General features: G+C 42.6%; 1 pseudogene; it reads right to left on the reverse strand.

The window, feature by feature from the left end:
- Positions 1 to 3183: 3183 nt before the first annotated feature.
- On the reverse strand, positions 3184 to 6818 carry LOC123094735 (rRNA 2'-O-methyltransferase fibrillarin 1-like; annotated as a pseudogene).
- Positions 6819 to 8665: the final 1847 nt, after the last annotated feature.

The following is an 8665-nucleotide window of genomic DNA, read 5'->3' on the forward strand; positions in this document are numbered from 1 at the left end:
CCGGCTGATCCTAACCCCGAAGTGATTGCGACCGCGGCTGTAGAGTTTTGTCCGGGTTGAGGCCCAGCCATAAAGACTCCTTCCCAATTTGGCGAGTCATAGAGGTTCGGAATACTAAGGCCATCGGAACAACCCCCGAGCGCACCATCTTGAACTTGATACAAAGAATCTATTGAACCGGTGGACGAATCACCGTCAGAGGGGACGGCCGTCTCACCACCATCTTGAGGACCTTCAGAAAGTTCTTCTCCACGGACGCAGCCCACAAAGACATGCTTCATGCCGGTTTGAGCTCGGGCGGGTTTCGCACGCTAAGCCGTCTCGACGAGGTCGGTGGAGTTGTCCGGCTCAGGCCCCGACTCTCCAATCCGGCCGATGAAGACGTGGATCCCTCCAAAGGGGACCTGGTACCCGTACTCAATTGAGCCAACGTCGGGGCCCCAGCCTTCGTCGTTGATGTAGATCTTGCCGCGACGACTTTTGGTCATCCGGCCCACTACGTATCCCTTGACCCCTTTGAAGTTGCCCTTCAAGAACTCAAATCCACCGTGCGCTGGCCCCACGGTGGGCGCCAACTGTCATGGAATTGTCACGTCAGATGTCCTCGTGAAAGGACTTAGTTGTGGAGCCATCGCAACTAGGAAGCTTGAAGGGGTTAATCGGGACAAAGGACACGAGAGGGTTTATACTAGTTCGGCCCCTTACGGTGAAGGTAAGGCCTATGTCTAGTTGGGTTGGTATTGATGTTTCGATGACCAGGGAGCGAGATACGCTATGCCTGGCTCTCGATGAGTTGTTTCCTGCCCCAAGCCGCCAGCGGCTTATATACACGGGTCGACGCCCTGCGGCTTACAGAGTCCCCGCCGGCTTATAAACAATGTCCGGCTTGGTGACTAGTTAAGTCAACCTTATGATACAAGTAATATTATTACAACGGTTTATTACAACGGGCCTTATGTCGCCTGCGGGCCTTAAGCTCTCTATGAACCGCCATCTTCATACTTTGGTCTTGGGCTTCTCTCTGGTGAGTCCTCTTTGCGTAACCCAGCCCCTCCTGGGCGGCTTACACAAATAGTTATATCCCCAGTAGTAGGCGATTTGGACGAGGTTACATTGACAACCAACCCAGAATTACGCAGGAAGGTGCTTTTTGCACTGTTAGTGGAGAGATACTAACGCACTGCAGCAAGAGGTCACATTGTGCCTATAGTAGCCTCGTCACCTTCAGGTGGTTGTGGCTATTCAATCATTTGTTCCATAGCTTCCTGAAAGTTTGAATTTGTAGATTAGTGTACCAGATAATTTACTAATGAGACAAAAACAAACAAAGTAGGTTAAACGTTTATACATAACTTATTTTGGTGAACTAATGTATTACATTAGCATGTATTGTAGTGCCAACTACATAATAAAATCACTTTCGGAACATATGTCCATGTAGCATGCCTACTGTATTGCCTATTTCCTCACATTCATTGACATCTAAGGATAAAGAGACATGGTTTAAAGTAGGATGAACATAGTCACTACAAGAAATATGTCAACTTGTGACCACCATTATTGGTCACTGAATGGTCAGTGTTTTCAATTTGTGACCTTTTTGTGACCAAAAACATAAGGTCAAAAGCTGGCGATCGTAAACTGACTATAGCGACCTTTCTTCTGGAATGGTCATAGACGTTTATGACCAAAATACGTCTACTGTGGCATTTTGGTCACTAGCAGCCTCCCCAGGCCACGTAGGCATCCAGCGTGGCAATCTGATGAGCTACAAGATTCAGCCCGGTCCAATTCGGTGTTTATATGGGCCGAGCCCATTAATTCAGACCATTTACATTTTTTTCCTATGAATTTTTTGTCAGCTTCATGGACCAAGCCCAACATTGCAGCCTTTTTATTTATATTTTTCCTGTTATTTTTTACTAGCTACATGGGCCTAGCCCAGCAATTCAACGTTATTTTCTTGGCCATTGCCTTTTATAGTCCACTTTTTTCGCCCTCAACCCTTTTATAGTCCATTACTATTTTGGGCCTCAGCCTTTTTACATTCCATATACTTTTTGGGCCTTGGCCTTTTCGTTTGTCCCACGGGTCATCTTTCCATTTCTCACACTTTGACAATAAACAAATGAAAAATATTTCAAATGGCAAGAGAACAAATGAAACTGTAAAATGATAGCCAATATTAGCACCAAATATGCTGACTACTGTACAAATACGAAATTACAGTATTTACAATAGTGTTCATACAACCAGATATGCTGGCTAATGTACAACATAACTAGCACTACATTATTACTCGCTACTCTTTACTTTGTCCGGCTTCAAGCTTCTTCAAATTTCTTCAGCCCAGAGCTCCGGTAAAGAGAGGTAACACCACACTTTTAGAGCTAGATCAAGGCACAAAATGTTTATTTGGTTGGCTCATGCTGCAACAATCACATAGAACCATAATTATAAGCACAAATACACCAATCATCTCAGTTCAAGCAAATCATCTATAGTAGCAAAGCATGAAAAAGGAAGCAGGACATGGCAAGAATATTTACAACAACTCAGTTGATGACTTCAAAAGGAATAATGTATACAATTATAATACAAAAATATGAGAAACTATCACAGTACAGAAATGGTATCACAGATATATATAGCTGATATATCACAGTACTTCAATGATAGATTGAAATGTTTTACTCAATGTATGGAACTCAAAGAACTTTTCTGGTTAGTCACCAGCATCATGCATTTTAACTTCAATAACTGAAGAAATTCGATAGTATATGAAGGCAATACCCTAAAGATATCTCTCTCTCAAACATAGAGTACAACTGAAGCAAATGTAGCTGCTCTTGCTGATATATCTCACTGGACATGGTCTTGCTAACTTACTATGTTAACACAGACTAATCCGAGTGAACCAGCTAATTCTAGTTCATCCACAGACCACACAACTAATGAGTGCATCAAGGTTTGAAGACAGTACTACATACATCCTACAACACCGAATCAGCACAACAAAACCGAAGACCATGCAACCAGTGAGCTGCAGCTGCATCACTGAATTAGGAGCAGAAGAAACCGAGCTTTGCGCCAGATGCAGCTAGCAAGCATAAAGAAAGGGGCGAACATGGAAAGCAAGATACCTTGATCTGGTACAGCTTGAGCCATGCCGACCAACATCCGTTACTTTGGCGGGTGCCTAGCATCCTCAGTGATGGGGATGACATTGGTCCTCTTCTTGGCAATGTTGACAAGATCCCTACCACTCCGGTGAGAGAACTCAACGGCATACACCAACCCAGTCTGCAAAGTGACAAGACTTTGTTAAGACAACTCACATTAAGCAGCATTCACTTGAAATACACAAAGGAAATAGCAACGAGATCTCACCGTTCCAACAGTCTCAGACACATGAGGCACGGTTGTTCCAAAGGCAGCTCCGAGGTACAACACACGTGTTCTAGGAGCCTGAACCAAGAACCACAAAGTCAGCTACTACAACAATGGTTCCAGTCTGAATTACATCCTTGACAAAACAAGGTATTCAAACAATCCAGCATGCAAGCGGAGGCACAAAAAGGACTTACAATCCAGATGTTGTCCACACCATCGAGCACAGCAGCAGCCAGCTTGGATCTGAAGGGGTTCTACACCCTATACTCAACCTTGGATGCGTCCTTGTTCTATACAATTAACAAAACAGCAATAAACATCAGTCTACTGCATCTGCAGAACAGTCACGAATATCAATTTAAATCAGGACCAATAAGTGCATCTCTTAGCCAGGACGGGTGCATCATAAGTTTACAAGGAAAGCACTTATAATGAAAACATCTTTGCTTAATCCCCCTGGATGGATAGGAATAATGCAACCAAGGCCTAAGTACCTAACTACAAGTATCTACTAACGATAGATACAGATAGCAAGATATATGCATACCGCATACCATATACAACATATAATGATCAGTGTGTAGTGTATATATTCTGGTGAGTGTGTAGTGTGTAGTGTATATATTCTGGTGAGCCAGTATTGATCCAGTATGAAAGATCTAACACAGAACCTTCATTTTTTTCCTCTATGGAAATACAATGCTAGCATCCAGAGGCAAATACAATACTTAGTTCATTCTACAGGCTGGTCTAACCAAGAGGCATTAGAGTGTGATGTAGTCGATGTAAGTTTTGATCAAACACCACCATTTAAACAAAAGAATTCTTGATAGCCTCACTGAAGATAGTGAATCCCTCAGGCTAATATGTGAGATAAAGAAAATCCCATAAATCATGATCCAAGCATATGTGTGCTGCGCGCAGAAAAAAGACTCAAATGGTCTAAGCATGTCCTATAGAAAGAGGCTGAGTATCAAGTGAAGTATTCCTATAATCAGCCCAGTTTGCAGAAGAACTTCATAGTTATATCAAAAGATGTTTATATGTAGTGGATGGAAATGATCAAGGCTGCAGGATATCTCAACAACTCTCTGGTTGATAATGTCATTGATTTATTTGACAGCGATATATATGTCGATGTTTATATACAACATTTAGTGTTGTCCAGTGTATACACAATCCACAAACTTAAGCACTGCTTTTTACATAGTACAGTTAAGATGAACCCTAAATAAACCACACACACAATAAAAAGATGAACCCTAAATCAGACATATGGTTCTCACCAATGATGAGATGATTTGCTAAGATAGCAGACGAGTTTCCAGCAGCAATCGATTACCATGTTTCAGTCAACAAGAAGGTTGATCTACCTCATTGCAAACATAGATTGCAACAGAAGGATTGATCAACACTATCGCGCATAACTGCAATCATCTAATCTCGCCCCGGCGAATGAAAACATCGCAGTATGTACAAAACGAAAACAGAGCGTCATCCAAGCAGTGAATGCACCAGACACCATACGAGCAAGCAGCAACAACAAATGCCATCCAAGCAGTGAATGCACTAGGAGGGGAGGGGGCACGAACGAGGGTCCTTCACCTGATTGGGTCGTCGGCCGGAGTGGGGCGCCGTTCGCCGGAGTGGTGCCCTGGTCGGACCGACCAGGAGCTGCTGCGAGGGAGGAGCTGTGCCCTAGGAGTCGCGTCACAGGATGGAGAAGCGGCGAAAGATGGGCTCCTACCCACCGTCCAATGTGGCCGGAGCTAGCCACGACGAGGAGCCAGAGACCGGCGGCGGCCTCTCCTTCAACTGCGCCTTGACCTCGTACACGTTGGCCAGCCTCTCCTTCAACTGCTCCTGCACACAAGCACATGAGCGCTTCAGAATCACCAACGAAATGCAATAGAGCTAAGGAACGAGAGGAAGGGGGCGAGATCTCGAACCTTGGAGACCTTGGTGGACTCACCGGGCCGCCACTCGTCACCGCCCCGGTCGCAGCCGCCATCCCTGCCGCGCCTCCTCCTCCTCCTCCTAAGAAGCAGTAGCGCCCGCATTGGATCCAGCCCAGCGCAGCCTGGTGCGCGCCAGCGATCTGGCGTGCGGTGGAAGAGCACGAACTGCTTGCGGGCGAGCAGGTGGTTGTTCATGAACTTGCGGGTGTTGAAGGGAGCGGGAGCGGGAGCAGTGCGGAAGGGAGCGGAGCAGCTGGGGGCAACGCCTCTCTCTCTCTCTCCGGTGAGGTGGGCGGACGGTGGTCGATCTGAATCGGGTTAGGGTGCAGATGGCTGCAGAACAGCAACGAGGGGAGAGGTGGGTGGAGGAGGCGAGGGGAGAGGTGGGCGGCGAAAGGAAGGGGAGGATGGGGCGGCGGCGGAAGGAAGGGGAAGACGGGGCGGCGGCGGAGGGATCTGGATCGGGGAGAGGAGTGGAGGCAGGGAGGGATCTGGATCGGTGGAGCTGGACGGGATCGGTGGAGCTAGCGAGGGAAAGAAAGGAGGTGGGGGTGGATGGAAATTGACCCGGAGGACATAGCTAGGGTTTCGGGGTTTGTGTGGATGGGTCGAGCACAGCCGTTGGATCCCCCGAGCGTCCGACGGTGTTGGATGCACGATCCGCGTGATATCTCCACGGACCAATCAGAATGCAGTAGGATTTTATGACCATCTAAATTGGTCGTAGTTGACTTAAAATAATGTGTTAAAATCATTTAAGCTACTTTATGATCTGAGAAATTCAAAAAACATGGAAAACGTTCTCATTGTGTCACCAAAATTTGAACATGTTTTCAAAAAAAATAACAACATGGAATAAGATAAATATCTTTAAAAAGGTGTCATCGAAAATGAGTTTTTTGCAAAAAAAACATTTTCCCTTTTTCGGGTGCCCAAAATGAGTTTTTTTGTGAAGGACCTACAATATATTTACTGCAAAATTGTATGAAATCAATTTCATAAACTATTAGGCCATATTTAATGCACAAATGAGCAAACAGTTGGGTGTCAAAAGATTTTATCGACATCTGGTAAAAAAGACAAATTTCCGCTGATCCAACTAGAAGCAGGTGAAATTTGAACTGTAGCTGCCTCATAGTTTGCTATTGATTTTTTCCAAAAATCATTTCTAGTTATATAAGTACCTATTTAATTAGAGAAACATCAAAAGTTTTCCAAGATTCAACCACTAGCTAGGAACGGTCAAGCCCACCGCTTTGACCGCATTTTGAAACGGGCATAAAAAATTCAAAAAAATAAAAAAATTGGAAAACCTTCACATTGTGTCATTATATGTGACCAAGTTTCCAGGAAAAATAATAAACTTGTAATACGGTAATTATTTAAAAAAAGTGTTCTCGGGAACACTATCAATTGTGAAGATTCATGGCTTTCAAGCCAAATGATCAATCTTATGGCCACATTCATGGCATAGTTTGTTCAAATGATCTCATATTGTGCACAAGGGTGCATATTGGACTAAACAATGTTTCCTAAAGAAGTTTTCATTTTCTTTGGACGAAAAATTCATTTTCCATTTTTTCGAGTGCCCAAAATGAGTTTTTTTGTGAAGGACCTACCATATATTTGTTGCAAAATTGTACCTAATAAATTTTATAAAATACCAGGCCATATTTAATGCACAAATGACCAAATGGTTGGGTGTAAAAAGTTTTGATCCACCTCTCGTGAAAAAGACAAATTCCCATCGATTTAGTTCGAAGCGGGTGAAATTTGAACTGCAGCTGCCTCATAGTTTGCTCTTTATTTTTTCCAAAAACCATTTCTAGGTACATAAGTATCTATTTAATCAGAAAAACACCAAAAAAATTCCAAGATTCAACCACTAGCTAGGAATGGTCAAGCCCGCCGTTTTGACCGCATTTTGAAACGGGCATGAAAAATTCAAAAAAAAATCAAAAAAATGGAAAACCTTCGCATTGTGTCATTATATGTGACCAGGTTTCCAGGAGAAATAATAAACTTGTAATACGGTAATTATTTTAAAAAAGTGTTCCCGGAAACGAGCTATCAAGTGTGAAGATTCATGGCTTTCAAGCCAAATGATCAATCTTATGGCCACATTCATGGCATAGTTTGTTCAAATGATCTCATATTGTGCACAAGGGTGCATATTGGAATGGCAAACAATGTTGCCTAAGGAAGTTTTCATTTTCTTTGGACAAAAAATTCATTTTCCATTTTTTCGAGTGCCTAAAATGAGTTTTTTTGTGAAGGACCTACCATATATTTGTTGCAAAATTGTACCTAATCAATTTTATAAAGTACCAGGCCATATTTAATGCACAAATGACCAAATGGTTGGGTGTAAAAAGTTTTGATCCACCTCTCGTGAAAAAGACAATTTCCCGTCGATTCAGCTAGAAGCGGGTGAAATTTGAACTGCAGCTGCCTCATAGTTTGCTCTTCATTTTTTCCCAAAACCATTTCTAGGTACATAAGTATCTATTTAATCAGAGAAACACCAAAAAAATTCCAAGATTCAACCAATAGCTAGGAACGGTCAAGCCCGCCGTTTTGACCGCATTTTGAAACGGGCATAAAAAATTCAAAAAAAATCAAAAAATTGGAAAACCTTCGCATTGTGTCATTATATCTAACCAAGTTTCCAGGAAAAATAATAAACTTGTAATACGGTAATTATTTTTAAAAAGTGTTCTCGGAAACGAGCTATCAAGTGTGAAGATTCATGGCTTTCAAGCCAAATGATCAATCTTATGGCCACATTCATGGCATAGTTTGTTCAAATGATCTCATATTGTGCACAAGGGTGCATCAAACAACGTTGCCTAAGGAAGTTTTCATTTTCTTTGGACAAAAAAATCATTTTCCATTTTTTCGAGTGCCTAAAATGAGTTTTTTTGTGAAGGACCTACCATATATTTGTTGCAAAATTGTACGTAATCAATTTTATAAAATACCAGGCCATATATAATGCACAAATGACCAAATGGCTGGGTGTAAAAACTTTTGATCCACCTCTCGTGAAAAAGACAAATTCCCGTCGATTCAGCAAGAAGCGGGTGAAATTTGAACTGCACCTGCCTCATAGTTTGCTCTTTATTTTTTTCCAAAAATCATTTCTAGGTACATAAGTATCTATTTAATCAGAGAAACACCAAAAAAATTCCAAGATTCAACCACTAGCTAGGAACGGTCAAGCCCGTCGTTTTGACCCCATTTTGAAACAGGCATAAAAAATTCAAAAAAATAAAAAATTGGAAAACCTTCGCATTGTGTCATTATATGTGACC

This window comes from Triticum aestivum, chromosome 4B (genome assembly GCF_018294505.1).
Source record: "Triticum aestivum cultivar Chinese Spring chromosome 4B, IWGSC CS RefSeq v2.1, whole genome shotgun sequence".
Lineage (NCBI taxonomy): Eukaryota > Viridiplantae > Streptophyta > Magnoliopsida > Poales > Poaceae > Triticum > Triticum aestivum.